This window comes from Pristiophorus japonicus, unplaced genomic scaffold, assembly GCF_044704955.1.
Source record: "Pristiophorus japonicus isolate sPriJap1 unplaced genomic scaffold, sPriJap1.hap1 HAP1_SCAFFOLD_453, whole genome shotgun sequence".
Taxonomy (NCBI): domain Eukaryota; kingdom Metazoa; phylum Chordata; class Chondrichthyes; family Pristiophoridae; genus Pristiophorus; species Pristiophorus japonicus.
The window spans coordinates 400,527-410,919 of record NW_027254356.1 but is presented as its reverse complement, the minus strand read 5'-3'; positions in this window follow the sequence as shown (position 1 = coordinate 410,919).

Genomic DNA, 10,393 nt, shown 5'->3' with positions numbered 1-10,393 from the left:
GACGCCGATAAAGGCCCGTTGGAGGAGGAGTTTGGACAGTTGGGTAGAGCGAGTCTGGGATCGGGGAGGCGTATAAAGGCCCGTTGGAGGAGGAGTTTGGGCAGTTGGGTAGTGCGAGTCCGGGATCGGAGAGGCCTATAAAGGCCCGTTGGAGGAGTAGTTTGGACAGTTGGGTAGTGCGAGTCCGGGATCGGAGAGGCCTATAAAGGCTCTTCGGAGGAGGAGTTTGGGCAGTTGGGCAGTGCGAGTCCGGGATCTGAGAGGCCTATAAAGGCCCGTTGGAGGAGGAGTTTGGACAGTTGGGTAGTGCGAGTCCGGGATCGGAGAGGGCTATAAAGGACCATTGGAGGAAGAGTTTGGGCAGTTGGATAGTGCGAGTCCGGGATCAGAGAGGCCACTAAAGGCCCGTTGGAGGAGGAGTTTGGGCAGTTGGGCAGTGCGAGTCCGGGATCGGAGAGGCCACTAAAGGCCCGTTGGAGGAGGAGTTTGGGCAGTTGCGCAGAGCGAGTCCGGGATCGGAGAGGCCGATAAAGGCCCGTCGGAGGAGGAGTTTGGGCAGTTGGGCAGTGCGAGTCCTGGATCGGAGAGGCCTATAAAGGCTAGTCGGAGGAGGAGTTTGGACAGTTGGGTAGTGCGAGTCCGGGATCGGAGACGCCGATAAAGGCCCGTTGGAGGAGGAGTTTGGACAGTTGGGTAGAGCGAGTCCGGGATCGGGGAGGCCTATAAAGGCCCGTTGGAGGAGGAGTTGGGCAGTTGGGTAGTGCGAGTCCGGGATCGGAGAGGCCTATAAAGGCCCGTTGGAGGAGTAGTTTGGACAGTTGGGTAGTGCGAGTCCGGGATCGGAGAGGCCTATGAAGGCTCTTCGGAGGAGGAGTTTGGGCAGTTGGGTAGTGCGAGTCCGGGATCGGAGAGGCCTATGAAGTCTAGTCGGAGGAGGAGTTTGGACAGTTGGGTAGTGCGAGTCCGTGATCGGAGTGGCCTATAAAGGCCCATCGGAGGAGGAGTTTGGGCAGTTGGGTAGTGCGAGTCCGGGATCGGAGAGGCCTATAAAGGCTAGTCGGAGGAGGAGTTTGTGCAGTTGGGTAGTGCGAGTCCGGGATCGGAGAGGCCTATAAATGCCCGTTGGAAGAGGAGTTTGGGCAGTTGGGTAGTGCGAGTCCGGGATCGGAGAGGCCTATAAAGGCCCGTTGGAGGAGAAGTTTGTGCAGTTGGGTAGTGCGAGTCCGGGATCGGAGAGGCCTCACAAGGCCCGTTGGAGGAGGAGTTTGGGCAGTTGGGTAGTGCAAGTCCGGGATCGGAGAGGCCTATAAAGGCTCTTCGGAGGAGGAGTTTGGGAAGTTGGGTAGTGCGAGTCCGGGATCGGAGAGGCCTATAAAGGCTCTTCGGAGGAGGAGTTTGGGCAGTTGGGTAGTGCGAGTCCGGGATCGGAGAGGCCTATAAAGGCTCGTCGGAGGAGGAGTTTGTGCAGTTGGGTAGTGCGAGTCCGGGATCGGAGAGGCCTATAAATGCCCGTTGGAAGAGGAGTTTGGGCAGTTGGGTAGTGCGAGTCCGGGATCGGAGAGGCCTATAAAGGCCCGTTGGAGGAGAAGTTTGTGCAGTTGGGTAGTGCGAGTCCGGGATCGGAGAGGCCTCACAAGGCCCGTTGGAGGAGGAGTTTGGGCAGTTGGGTAGTGCAAGTCCGGGATCGGAGAGGCCTATAAAGGCTCTTCGGAGGAGGAGTTTGGGAAGTTGGGTAGTGCGAGTCCGGGATCGGAGAGGCCTATAAAGGCTCTTCGGAGGAGGAGTTTGGGCAGTTGGGTAGTGCGAGTCCGGGATCGGAGAGGCCTATAACGGCTAGTCGGAGGAGGAGTTTGGACAGTTGGGTAGTGCGAGTCCGGGATTGGAGTTGCCTATGGAGTCCCGTCGGAGGAGGAGTTTGGGCACTTGTGCAGTGCGAGTCCGGGATCGGAGAGGCCTATAAAGGCTAGCCGGAGGAGGAGTTCGGGCAGTTGGGCAGTGCCAGTCCGGGATCGGAGAGGCCTATAAACGCCCGTTGGAGGAAGAGTTTGGGCAGTTGGCAGTGCGAGTCCGGGATCGGAGAGGCCTTTAAAGGCCCGTCGGAGGAGGAGTTTGGTCAGTTGAGTAGTGCGAGTCCGGGATCGGAGAGGCCTATAAAGGCTAGTTGGAGGAGGAGGTTGGGCAGTTGGGTAGTGCGAGTCCGGGGTCGGGGAGGCCTATAAAGGCCCGTTGGAGGAGGAGTTTGGGCAGTTGGGCAGTGCGAGTCCGGGATCGGAGAGGCCTATAAAGGCCCATTGGAGGAGGAGTTTGGGCAGTTGGGCAGTGCGAGTCCGGAATCGGAGAGGCCTATAATGGCCCGTTGGAGGAGGAGTTTGGGCAGTTGGGCAGTGTGAGGCCGGGATCGGAGAGGCCTATAATGGCCTGTTGGAGGAGGAGTTTGGGCAGTTGGGCAGTGCGAGTCCGGGATCGGAGAGGCCTATAAAGGCCCGTTGGAGGAGAAGTTTGTGCAGTTGGGTAGTGCGAGTCCGGGATCGGAGAGGCCTCTCAAGGCCCGTTGGAGGAGGAGTTTGGGCAGTTGGGTTGTGCGAGTCCGGGATCGGAGAGGCCTATAAAGGCTCTTCGGAGGAGGAGTTTGGGCAGTTGGGTAGTGCGAGTCCGGGATCGGAGAGGCCTATAAAGGCTCTTCGGAGGAGGAGTTTGGGCAGTTGGGTAGTGCGAGTCCGGGATCGGAGAGGCCTATAACGGCTAGTCGGAGGAGGAGTTTGGACAGTTGGGTAGTGCGAGTCCGGGATTGGAGTTGCCTATGAAGTCCCGTCGGAGGAGGAGTTTGGGCAGTTGGGCAGTGCGAGGCCGGGATCGGAGAGGCCTATAAAGGCCCATTGGAGGAGGAGTTTGGGCAGTTGGGCAGTGCGAGTCCGGGATCGGAGAGGCCTATAATGGCCCGTTGGAGGAGGAGTTTGGGCAGTTGGGCAGTGCGAGGCCGGGATCGGAGAGGCCTATAATGGCCTGTTGGAGGAGGAGTTTGGCCAGTTGGGCAAAGCGAGGCCGGGATCGGAGAGGCCTATAAAGGCCCGTTGGAGGAGGAGTTTGGGCAGTTGGGCAGTGCGAGTCCGGGATCGGAGAGGCCTATAAAGGCTAGTTGGAGGAGGATTTTGGGCAGTTGGGTGGTGCGAGTCCGGAATCGGAGAGGCCTATAAAGGCTCGTCGGAGGAGGAGTTTGGGCAGTTGTGTAGTGCGAGTCCGGGATCGGAGAGGCCACTAAAGTCTCGTCGGAGGAGGAGTTTGGGCAGTCGGGCAGTGCGAGTCCTGTATCGGAGAGGCCACTAAAGGCTCGTCGGAGCAGGAGTTTGGGCAGTTGGGTAGTGCGAGTCCGGGGTCGGAGAGGCCTATAAAGTCACGTCGGAGGTGGAATTTGGGCAGTTGGGTAGTGCGAGTCCGGGATCAGAGAGGCCAAAAAGGCTAGTTGGAGGAGGAGTTTGGGCAGTTGCGCAATGCGAGTCCGGGATCGAAGAGGCCACTAATGGCCCGTTAGAGTAGGAGTTTGGGCAGTTGGGTAGTGCGAGTCCGGAATCGGAGGCCTATAAAGTCTCGTCGGAGGAGGAGTTTGGGCAGTTGGGCAGTGCGAGTCCGGGATCGGAGAGGCCTATAAAGGCCCGTTGGAAGAGGAGTTTGGGCAGTTGGGCAGTGCGAGTCCGGGATCGGAGAGGCCTATAAAGGCCCGTTGGAGGAGGAGTTTGGGCAGTTGGGCAGTGCGAGTCCGGGATCGGAGAGTCCTATAAAGGCCCGTTGGAGGAGGAGTTTGGGCAGTTGGGCAGTGCGAGTCCGGGATCGGAGAGGCCTATAAAGGCTAGTTGGAGGAGGAGTTTGGGCAGTTGGGCAGTGCGAGTCCGGAATCGGAGAGTCCTATAAAGGCCCGTTGGAGGAGGAGTTTGGGCAGTTGGGCAGTGCGAGTCCGGGATCGGAGAGGCCTATAAAGGCCCATTGGAGGAGGAGTTTGGGCAGTTGGGCAGTGCGAGTCCGGGATCGGAGAGGCCTATAATGGCCCGTTGGAGGAGGAGTTTGGGCAGTTGGGCAGTGCGAGGCCGAGATCGGAGAGACCTATAAAGGCCCGTTGGAGGGGGAGTTTGGACAGTTGGGCAGCGCGAGTCCGGGGTCGGAGAGGCCTATAAAGGCTAGTTGGAGGAGGAGTTTGGGCAGTTGTGTAGTGCGAGGCCGGGATCGGAGACGCCTATAAAGGCCCGTTGGAGAAGGAGTTTGGGCAGTTGGGCAGTGCGAGTCCGGGATCTGAGAGGCCTATAAAGGCCCGTTGGAGGAGGAGTTTGGACAGTTGGGTAGTGCGAGTCCGGGATCGGAGAGGCCCATAAAGGACCGTTGGAGGAAGAGTTTGGGCAGTTGGATAGTGCGAGTCCGGGATCAGAGAGGCCACTAAAGGCCCGTTGGAGGAGGAGTTTGGGCAGTTGCGCAGAGCGAGTCCGGGATCGGAGAGGCCGATAAAGGCCCGTCGGAGGAGGAGTTTGGGAAGTTGGGTAGTGCGAGTCCGGGATCGGAGAGGCCTATAAAGGCTCTTCGGAGGAGGAGTTTGGGCAGTTGGGTAGTGCGAGTCCGGGATCGGAGAGGCCTATAACGGCTAGTCGGAGGAGGAGTTTGGACAGTTGGGTAGTGCGAGTCCGGGATTGGAGTTGCCTATGGAGTCCCGTCGGAGGAGGAGTTTGGGCACTTGTGCAGTGCGAGTCCGGGATCGGAGAGGCCTATAAAGGCTAGCCGGAGGAGGAGTTCGGGCAGTTGGGCAGTGCCAGTCCGGGATCGGAGAGGCCTATAAAGGCCCGTTGGAGGAAGAGTTTGGGCAGTTGGCAGTGCGAGTCCGGGATCGGAGAGGCCTTTAAAGGCCCGTCGGAGGAGGAGTTTGGTCAGTTGAGTAGTGCGAGTCCGGGATCGGAGAGGCCTATAAAGGCTAGTTGGAGGAGGAGGTTGGGCAGTTGGGTAGTGCGAGTCCGGGGTCGGGGAGGCCTATAAAGGCCCGTTGGAGGAGGAGTTTGGGCAGTTGGGCAGTGCGAGTCCGGGATCGGAGAGGCCTATAAAGGCCCATTGGAGGAGGAGTTTGGGCAGTTGGGCAGTGCGAGTCCGGAATCGGAGAGGCCTATAATGGCCCGTTGGAGGAGGAGTTTGGGCAGTTGGGCAGTGTGAGGCCGGGATCGGAGAGGCCTATAATGGCCTGTTGGAGGAGGAGTTTGGGCAGTTGGGCAGTGCGAGTCCGGGATCGGAGAGGCCTATAAAGGCCCGTTGGAGGAGAAGTTTGTGCAGTTGGGTAGTGCGAGTCCGGGATCGGAGAGGCCTCTCAAGGCCCGTTGGAGGAGGAGTTTGGGCAGTTGGGTTGTGCGAGTCCGGGATCGGAGAGGCCTATAAAGGCTCTTCGGAGGAGGAGTTTGGGCAGTTGGGTAGTGCGAGTCCGGGATCGGAGAGGCCTATAAAGGCTCTTCGGAGGAGGTGTTTGGGCAGTTGGGTAGTGCGAGTCCGGGATCGGAGAGGCCTATAACGGCTAGTCGGAGGAGGAGTTTGGACAGTTGGGTAGTGCGAGTCCGGGATTGGAGTTGCCTATGAAGTCCCGTCGGAGGAGGAGTTTGGGCAGTTGGGCAGTGCGAGGCCGGGATCGGAGAGGCCTATAAAGGCCCATTGGAGGAGGAGTTTGAGCAGTTGGGCAGTGCGAGTCCGGGATCGGAGAGGCCTATAATGGCCCGTTGGAGGAGGAGTTTGGGCAGTTGGGCAGTGCGAGGCCGGGATCGGAGAGGCCTATAATGGCCTGTTGGAGGAGGAGTTTGGCCAGTTGGGCAAAGCGAGGCCGGGATCGGAGAGGCCTATAAAGGCCCGTTGGAGGAGGAGTTTGGGCAGTTGGGCAGTGCGAGTCCGGGATCGGAGAGGCCTATAAAGGCTAGTTGGAGGAGGATTTTGGGCAGTTGGGTGGTGCGAGTCCGGAATCGGAGAGGCCTATAAAGGCTCGTCGGAGGAGGAGTTTGGGCAGTTGTGTAGTGCGAGTCCGGGATCGGAGAGGCCACTAAAGTCTCGTCGGAGGAGGAGTTTGGGCAGTCGGGCAGTGCGAGTCCTGTATCGGAGAGGCCACTAAAGGCTCGTCGGAGCAGGAGTTTGGGCAGTTGGGTAGTGCGAGTCCGGGGTCGGAGAGGCCTATAAAGTCACGTCGGAGGTGGAATTTGGGCAGTTGGGTAGTGCGAGTCCGGGATCAGAGAGGCCAAAAAGGCTAGTTGGAGGAGGAGTTTGGGCAGTTGCGCAATGCGAGTCCGGGATCGAAGAGGCCACTAATGGCCCGTTAGAGTAGGAGTTTGGGCAGTTGGGTAGTGCGAGTCCGGAATCGGAGGCCTATAAAGTCTCGTCGGAGGAGGAGTTTGGGCAGTTGGGCAGTGCGAGTCCGGGATCGGAGAGGCCTATAAAGGCCCGTTGGAAGAGGAGTTTGGGCAGTTGGGCAGTGCGAGTCCGGGATCGGAGAGGCCTATAAAGGCCCGTTGGAGGAGGAGTTTGGGCAGTTGGGCAGTGCGAGTCCGGGATCGGAGAGTCCTATAAAGGCCCGTTGGAGGAGGAGTTTGGGCAGTTGGGCAGTGCGAGTCCGGGATCGGAGAGGCCTATAAAGGCGATTTGGAGGAGGAGTTTGGGCAGTTGGGTAGTGTGAGTCTGGGATCGGAGAGGCTATAAAAGCCCGTTGGAGGAGGAGTTTGGGCAGTTGGGTAGTGCGAGTCCGGGATCGGAGAGGCCAATAAAGGCCCGTTGGAGGATGAGTTTGGGCAGTTGGGTAGTGCGAGTCCGGGATCCGAGAGGCCTATAAAGGCTCTTCGGAGGAGCAGTTTGGGCAGTTGTGTAGTGCGAGTCCGGGATCGGAGAGGCCTATAAAGGCTAGTTGGAGGAGGAGTTTGGGCAGTTGGGCAGTGCGAGTCCGGGATCGGAGAGGCCTATAAAGGCCCGTCGGAGGAGCAGTTTGGGCAGTTGGGTAGTGCGAGTCCGGGATCGGAGAGGCCTATAAAGGCAAGTTGGAGGAGGAGTTTGGGCAGTTGGGCAGTGCGAGTACGGGATCGGAGAGGCCTACAAAGCACCGTTGGAGGAGGAGTTTGGGCAGTTGGGTAGTGCGAGTCCGGGATCGGAGAGGCCTATAAAGGCTAGTTGGAGGAGGAGTTTGGGCAGTTGGGCAGTGCGAGTCCGGAATCGGAGAGTCCTATAAAGGCCCGTTGGAGGAGGAGTTTGGGCAGTTGGGCAGTGCGAGTCCGGGATCGGAGAGGCCTATAAAGGCCCATTGGAGGAGGAGTTTGGGCAGTTGGGCAGTGCGAGTCCGGGATCGGAGAGGCCTATAATGGCCCGTTGGAGGAGGAGTTTGGGCAGTTGGGCAGTGCGAGGCCGAGATCGGAGAGACCTATAAAGGCCCGTTGGAGGGGGAGTTTGGACAGTTGGGCAGCGCGAGTCCGGGGTCGGAGAGGCCTATAAAGGCTAGTTGGAGGAGGAGTTTGGGCAGTTGTGTAGTGCGAGGCCGGGATCGGAGACGCCTATAAAGGCCCGTTGGAGAAGGAGTTTGGGCAGTTGGGCAGTGCGAGTCCGGGATCTGAGAGGCCTATAAAGGCCCGTTGGAGGAGGAGTTTGGACAGTTGGGTAGTGCGAGTCCGGGATCGGAGAGGCCCATAAAGGACCGTTGGAGGAAGAGTTTGGGCAGTTGGATAGTGCGAGTCCGGGATCAGAGAGGCCACTAAAGGCCCGTTGGAGGAGGAGTTTGGGCAGTTGCGCAGAGCGAGTCCGGGATCGGAGAGGCCGATAAAGGCCCGTCGGAGGAGGAGTTTGGGCAGTTGGGCAGTGCGAGTCCTGGATCGGAGAGGCCTATAAAGGCTAGTCGGAGGAGGAGTTTGGACAGTTGGGTAGTGCGAGTCCGGGATCGGAGACGCCGATAAAGGCCCGTTGGAGGAGGAGTTTGGACAGTTGGGTAGAGCGAGTCTGGGATCGGGGAGGCGTATAAAGGCCCGTTGGAGGAGGAGTTTGGGCAGTTGGGTAGTGCGAGTCCGGGATCGGAGAGGCCTATAAAGGCCCGTTGGAGGAGTAGTTTGGACAGTTGGGTAGTGCGAGTCCGGGATCGGAGAGGCCTATAAAGGCTCTTCGGAGGAGGAGTTTGGGCAGTTGGGTAGTGCGAGTCCGGGATCGGAGAGGCCTATAAAGTCTAGTCGGAGGAGGAGTTTGGACAGTTGGGTAGTGCGAGTCCGTGATCGGAGTGGCCTATAAAGGCCCATCGGAGGAGGAGTTTGGGAAGTTGGGTAGTGCGAGTCCGGGATCGGAGAGGCCTATAAAGGCTAGTCGGAGGAGGAGTTTGTGCAGTTGGGTAGTGCGTGTCCGGGATCGGAGAGGCCTATAAATGCCCGTTGGAAGAGGAGTTTGGGCAGTTGGGTAGTGCGAGTCCGGGATCGGAGAGGCCTATAAAGGCCCGTTGGAGGATGAGTTTGGGCAGTTGGGTAGTGCGAGTCCGGGATCCGAGAGGCCTATAAAGGCTCTTCGGAGGAGCAGTTTGGGCAGTTGTGTAGTGCGAGTCCGGGATCGGAGAGGCCTATAAAGTCTAGTTGGAGGAGGAGTTTGGGCAGTTGGGCAGTGCGAGTCCGGGATCGGAGAGGCCTATAAAGGCCCGTCGGAGGAGCAGTTTGGGCAGTTGGGTAGTGCGAGTCCGGGATCGGAGAGGCCTATAAAGGCAAGTTGGAGGAGGAGTTTGGGCAGTTGGGCAGTGCGAGTACGGGATCGGAGAGGCCTACAAAGCACCGTTGGAGGAGGAGTTTGGGCAGTTGGGTAGTGCGAGTCCGGGATCGGAGAGGCCTATAAAGGCTAGTTGGAGGAGGAGTTTGGGCAGTTGGGCAGTGCGAGTCCGGAATCGGAGAGTCCTATAAAGGCCCGTTGGAGGAGGAGTTTGGGCAGTTGGGCAGTGCGAGTCCGGGATCGGAGAGGCCTATAAAGGCCCATTGGAGGAGGAGTTTGGTCAGTTGGGCAGTGCGAGTCCGGGATCGGAGAGGCCTATAATGGCCCGTTGGAGGAGGAGTTTGGGCAGTTGGGCAGTGCGAGGCCGGGATCGGAGAGACCTATAAAGGCCCGTTAGAGGGGGAGTTTGGACAGTTGGGCAGTGCGAGTCCGGGGTCGGAGAGGCCTATAAAGGCTAGTTGGAGGAGGAGTTTGGGCAGTTGGGTCGTGCGAGGCCGGGATCGGAGACGCCTATAAAGGCCCGTTGGAGAAGGAGTTTGGGCAGTTGGGCAGTGCGAGTCCGGGATCTGAGAGGCCTATAAAGGCCCGTTGGAGGAGGAGTTTGGACAGTTGGGTAGTGCGAGTCCGGGATCGGAGAGGCCCATAAAGGACCGTTGGAGGAAGAGTTTGGGCAGTTGGATAGTGCGAGTCCGGGATCAGAGAGGCCACTAAAGGCCCGTTGGAGGAGGAGTTTGGGCAGTTGGGCAGTGCGTGTCCGGGATCGGAGAGGCCACTAAAGGCCCGTTGGAGGAGGAGTTTGGGCAGTTGCGCAGAGCGAGTCCGGGATCGGAGAGGCCGATAAAGGCCCGTCGGAGGAGGAGTTTGGGCAGTTGGGCAGTGCGAGTCCTGGATCGGAGAGGCCTATAAAGGTTAGTCGGAGGAGGAGTTTGGACAGTTGGGTAGTGCGAGTCCGGGATCGGAGACGCCGATAAAGGCCCGTTGGAGGAGGAGTTTGGACAGTTGGGTAGAGCGAGTCTGGGATCGGGGAGGCCTATAAAGGCCCGTTGGAGGAGGAGTTTGGGCAGTTGGGTAGTGCGAGTCCGGGATCGGAGAGGCCTATAAAGGCCCGTTGGAGGAGTAGTTTGGACAGTTGGGTAGTGCGAGTCCGGGATCGGAGAGGCCTATAAAGGCTCTTCGGAGGAGGAGTTTGGGCAGTTGGGTAGTGCGAGTCCGGGATCGGAGAGGCCTATAAAGTCTAGTCGGAGGAGGAGTTTGGACAGTTGGGTAGTGCGAGTCCGTGATCGGAGTGGCCTATAAAGGCCCATCGGAGGAGGAGTTTGGGCAGTTGGGTAGTGCGAGTCCGGGATCGGAGAGGCCTATAAAGGCTAGTCGGAGGAGGAGTTTGTGCAGTTGGGTAGTGCGTGTCCGGGATCGGAGAGGCCTATAAATGCCCGTTGGAAGAGGAGTTTGGGCAGTTGGGTAGTGCGAGTCCGGGATCGGAGAGGCCTATAAAGGCCCATTGGAAGAGAAGTTTGTGCAGTTGGATAGTGCGAGTCCGGGATCGGAGAGGCCTCACAAGGCCCGTTGGAGGAGGAGTTTGGGCAGTTGGGTAGTGCAAGTCCGGGATCGGAGAGGCCTATAAAGGCTCTTCGGAGGAGGAGTTTGGGCAGTTGGGTAGTGCGAGTCCGGGATCGGAGAG